The 5,427-nt window shown below is 46.2% G+C and overlaps 1 long non-coding RNA gene across 1 annotated transcript; it reads right to left on the bottom strand.

Moving 5' to 3' along the window:
• Positions 1–2,582: 2,582 nt before the first annotated feature.
• LOC136373488 (uncharacterized) lies at positions 2,583–3,383 on the bottom strand. Its single transcript, XR_010745660.1, has 2 exons — positions 3,242–3,383; positions 2,583–3,114 (listed from the first exon to the last, which is right to left on the bottom strand). It is a non-coding gene; the product is annotated as an uncharacterized lncRNA (long non-coding RNA).
• Positions 3,384–5,427: the final 2,044 nt, after the last annotated feature.

Genomic DNA, 5,427 nt, shown 5'->3' with positions numbered 1-5,427 from the left:
AAAACTAACTGAATTCTAACTCTACAAACATATACCTTATACATGCATATATCTATGTAAAAACAATATACAGCTGTATACAGACAGTGGCAGTGACATTCAACAAACAGTGGTATTTACAAATGGTTCTTACCGAATGATCAGATTTCCCTGAGGTACACATCGTGTTGTTCCATTTTTCTGCATTATCCACCATGTGCAACCTGGTCCCTGAGCAAAGACAATCCCATGAACGGGTTTGCCTGTACTTGCGGTAGAATTGATCCGAACTGTCTTCCCTAACAAACCTCTTACATGTACTACAGGGACTTTATCTCCGTCTACTGTATGCAAGAGCTCAGACTGGGCAGGGCATGCTCTATTGGTGGAACCTCGGGTGTTAACTAATCAGGTGGCCTTTGCTAGATGCTGCTCCCAATTCTTGAAAGATCCCCCACCCAATGCTTTCAAAGTCGTTTTTAACATTCCATTGTATCTCTCCACTTTCCCGGCAGCTGGTGCATGATAGGGGATATGGTACTTCCACTCAATGCCGTGTTCCCTAGCCCAGGCATCGATAAGGCTATTCCTGAAATGAGTCCTGTTGTCTGACTCAATCCTCTCAGGGGTGTCTCCCTGAGACAATGCCTCCACAGGACCTGCTTTTCAAGGCCTAGGATGGTGCTCTGAGCAGTAGCGTGAGGCACAGGATAGGTCTCCAGCCATCCTGTGGTGGCTTCTACCATTGTGAGCACGTAGCGCTTGCCTTGGCGTGTCTGGGGCAGTGTAATATAATCAATCTGCCAGGCCTCCCCATACTTATATTTGGACCATTGTCCACCCTACCACAGGGGCTTCACTCTCCTGGCCTGTTTGATTGCAAGCATATGTGTCACAGTCATGGATAACCTGAGAAATATTCCACCCCTTGGTCTCACGCCCACTTATAGGTGGCATCTCTGTCCTGATGACTTGAGGCATCATGGGCCCATCCAGCTAGGAACAACTCTCCCTTGTGTTGCCAATGTAAGTCTATCTTTGACACCTCTATGTTTGCAGCCTGATCTACCTGCTCATTGTTTCAATGCTCCTTGTTAGCTCTGGTCTTGGGGACATGGGCATCTACATGGTGGACTTTCACAGGTAGCTTTTCTACCCTGGTAGCAATGTCTTTCCACTCTTCAGTAGCCCAAAATGGTTTTCCTCTACGTTGCCAATTAGCCTTTTTCCACTTCCTCAACCATCCCCACAGAGCATTGGCTACCATCCATGAATCGGTGTAGAGGTAGAGCTTTGGCCACTTCTCTCTTTCAGCAATATCCAGGGTCAATTGAACAGCTGTGAGTTCAGCAGGTTGGCTTGACCCACCTTCTCCTTCAGTGGCTTGTGCCACCTGTCATGTGGGGCTCCATATGGCTGCTTTCCACTTGCGGTTCATTCCCACAATGTGACTCTTTTGCAGCTGCCTGTGTCGCCTGGCTTGGCCAGCCCTGGCATTACAACAACACTGGTGGTTCTTGGCTGACCAAAAGCAGGAATGCGGCCAAGGCAGGAGATAGAAGGCGAGACTCTTCAGAGACAGGGCTACAGAGTTTATTGGATCAGGGGGATTCTCACCCCAGGGCTCTGTGTCAGAAGAGACCCCGAGAATGTGAGGGGAGCAATTTATAAAGGACGTTGGTCTCAGGCATGGGGTACAGGGACAAACAAATAACAGAAAAGTAAGGAGTAACTCATACCATACAGGTGCAATATCAAATCACAACCAAATGGGAGGGATGCCCTTGATTCTGTCTAATCACTTGACACCTCTCTTGGAATTTTCTGGATGCAGGGAGAGGCCTTAGAGTGACTGACAGGACCAGAGCGTTATGTAACTAATGATTGACACTTAATGACTATCTGACAAACAACTTGGGGATGAACAAAAGGAAAAGAACAGGAGAGGGGTACAAAAACAAAACCATTTTACCTTAAACTTTCTGGAAATAACTAATAGAACAAGCAAAGTAAAATCCAAAACATGCACCACCACACGACAGGAACCATCAGTGAAAAGATCATAGCACGTTTCTTCTGCTGGCAATTGGTTGTACGGTGGAGCCTCTTCAGCACGTGTCACTTGCTCTAGTTCCTCTTCATCAGTAAGACTAAAGTTTTCACCTTCAGGCCAATTTGTAATTATCTCCAAAATCCAAGGGTGATTCAGTTTCCCAATACGGGCATGCTGTGTGATGAGAGCAATCCACTTACTCCATGTGGCATCGGTAGCATGGTGGGTAGAGGGAACCTCTGCTTCGAACATCTACCCCAGCACTGGTAGTTGGGGTACCAGGAGGAGTTGTGTTTCAGTGCCTATTACATCTGAGGCAGCCCGCACTCCTTCATAGGCTGCTAAAATTTCCTTCTCTGTTAGAGTGTAGCTGGCTTCAGACCCTCTGTAACTTCGACTCCAGAATCCCAGTGGTCGGTCTTGAGTCTCCCCAGGCACCTTCTGCCAAAGGCTCCAGGACAGACTGTGGCTCCCGGCTGCAGAGTAGAGCACATTCTTCACATCTGGTCCTGTCCTGACTGGGTCAAGGGCTGCCGCGTAAGCAATCTCCTGTTTGATCTGGGCAAAAGCATGTTGCTGCTCAGGGCCCCAGTGGAAATTGTTCTTATTGTGGGTAACCAGGTAGAGAGGGCTCACAATCTGGCTGTACTCAGGAATGTGCATCCTCCAAAAGCTTATGGTGCCTAGGAAAGCTTGTGTTTCCTTCTTGTTGGTTGGTGGAGACATTGCTGTTATCTTGTTGATGACATCAGTGGGAATCTGACGCCGTCCATCTTGCCACTTAATTCCCAGGAACTGGATGTCTCGAGCAGGTCCCTTAACTTTGCTCTTCTTGATAGCAAAATCAGCTTTCAGGAGAATCTGGATGATCTTCTCTCCTTTCTCAAACACTTCAGCTGCAGTGTTCCTCCACACAATGATGTCATCGATGTACTGCAGATGTTCTGGAGCCTCACCCTTTTCCAGTACGGTTTGAATCAGTCCATGGCAAATGGTAGGACTGTGCTTCCACCTCTGGAGCAGTCAGTTCCAGGTGTACTGCACGCCCCTCCAGGTGAAAGCAAACTGAGGCTTGCATTCTGCTTCCAAAGGAATGGAGAAAAATGCATTAGCAATGTCAATAGTGGCATACCACCTTACTGCCTTGGACTCCAGCTCGTACTGGAGTTTCAGCATATCCGGCACAGCAGTGCTCAGCGGTGGAGTCACTTCATTCAAGGCATGGTAGTCCACAGTCAATCTCCATTCTCCGTCAGACTTGTGCACAGGCCAGATGGGGCTGTTGAAGGGTGAGTGGGTTTTGCTGACCACCCCTTGGCTCTCCAGCTCACGGATCATCTTGTGGATGGGGATCACTGCATCTTGAGTTGTTCTGTTCTGTGCAGGGTGATGCACTGTGGAAGCTAATTCTGGATAAGAAAACAAACCTAGGGAACAGAAAGGTATTAAAACCTCAAAGAAACTTAGGGAACAGAAACACAGCAAGGACTCTATGCCAAGAGACATTACGAATTCAAAGAGCAACATGGCTACTGACAACTTTATCCCCACACAAAGTACAGCCAAAATGCAATCAATATCAATACAAGTTTTTTCCTCTCTCTTGTGCCCTGCAGTTGGGAACCAATAAAATATATTGTCATGGGTTAGGGCAAATTTGGGAGGAAACCTCCAAATGGGGTTCCTCTGGAGAGCAAACCCAAATGGCCCCTCCCCCCAGCTGGTCCGGGAAAAAGAATTTCCTCAGAGAAAAGTAAAAAACCCTCTTTATTTAACAAACAACATGCCCACAAGCATGAAGAATGAAAAAAAAATATGAAACAGTAAAACCTCTCGCTGCTCCGAAGAGAGATGGCAAAACTGAGGAGATCCTTGCCAGGAGTTAGCTCAGCTCTCTCGGTCTTTTATCAGTCCCAGTCCCTTCGGTGCTGGAAAATGCCAAGGTCTGGGCTCCAGTGGGCCACTGGTGCCAGATCCCAGTCCTTCTCTGGGTTTTAGGTCCAGAGCAGATTTAAACAATCCCAAGAAAAAAAAAAAAAAAAAACAAAAAACCCACCAACAAAAACTGTCCAGGAAGTTTTTTTGTCTCAGCTGGCTAAACTAACTAAAAGAAAAAAAGCCCCTCTCTCTGGCTGCTGTCCGTGTATCCGATGAACACACAGTCCCGAGGAAGAGAGAAAGAAAAATGTGGAGGAGCGTACACTGTTTTCAAAATAGACTGTGTGCTTCTTCTTTCCCTGCTTTGTTCTTAGAACCAGTCTGAAAGATATAGAACAAAACATAGAGCGCACACAGAACAGACAACTGGGGATACAGAGGCATCAAAATCACTCCAGGACACTCACCAAAATAAATTTCTTTTCTAAACATAACAGGCAGGCTTGGACACCACAGACATGTACAGAACTCTCATAAACGTTAACTCATATTTCCAGGCTTAAGCAAGATTAACAGTATGAAAAGCCAGAACCCATATCACCCCTAAGGGTCAAAAACAATTGTCTTTTAAACAGGATTTGGATTCCCTTTAAACAAGAACAACAGCAAATTCAACTCCTTCAACTCTAAAATCTTAGCTCTAAATAAATACAGGAAATCTCTTCTCATGAAAGAAAAGAGGCCAGCAGCAAATGCTTTTGAAAACTGCATCCTACCAAATCTCCACTTGTGATAGCTATAGATGGTCTGTAGCTGCACAGATAGATTAGCCTAACAGACACGAACTTGATTAGCCTAGCTCATTAGATAGTACAAGTAAACAAGTCCCTGGAAATTATAATGATAGGTCAGATTCAAGTTCAAACAGGGGACCATGAATGCACCCACAGCCTTGGCAAATGAGCTGGGCAGAGTTAAGACCCTTAGTTAAGACCCTTGGCTGAAAGCACTCCATGACCAATCACGTTTGTAAGCATTGGAAATTTGAAGCCCTATAAAAGGGGAAGCCCAGTGATAACTTTGGTTATTGCTGCATTAACTCAGCGTGTTCTGTTGCATTCCTGTCTCTGATATCAGTGACACCCACCGACTGTGTGACTATGCCACACAAAAAGAGTACCCAGGGAATCCTTGGAAAAGCTCTAGGTAAGTTATAGAAGTGTGGGAAAAGAAACAAAATTGGTGAAACAAAGGGCTCCATACCTTCCAAGCACTACATTGAGAATTGCTTTCATGTGCAGGATCCTGAAGTAAATAGCCCTCTCTGTCACTTTTTTTCCATCCAGGCAGGCACTTTCTGTGTCAGCTGCAGTGGGTTGAAATGTGCCTCAAAAAGCTCCCTTCTGCCAGCAGCTCTGTGCTCTGCAGCCAACAGCACAGACTGGTGTGCCACCAGCTCATGACAGCAGCACAGAGCCATTGGGACTAGAAAAGCTCTTTAAGCTCACCCAGTCAAA

This window comes from Sylvia atricapilla, chromosome Z (genome assembly GCF_009819655.1).
Source record: "Sylvia atricapilla isolate bSylAtr1 chromosome Z, bSylAtr1.pri, whole genome shotgun sequence".
Classification (NCBI taxonomy): Eukaryota; Metazoa; Chordata; class Aves; order Passeriformes; family Sylviidae; genus Sylvia; species Sylvia atricapilla.
Note: the sequence above shows the minus strand (reverse complement) of the source record. Positions and strands in the feature narration are given on the sequence as shown.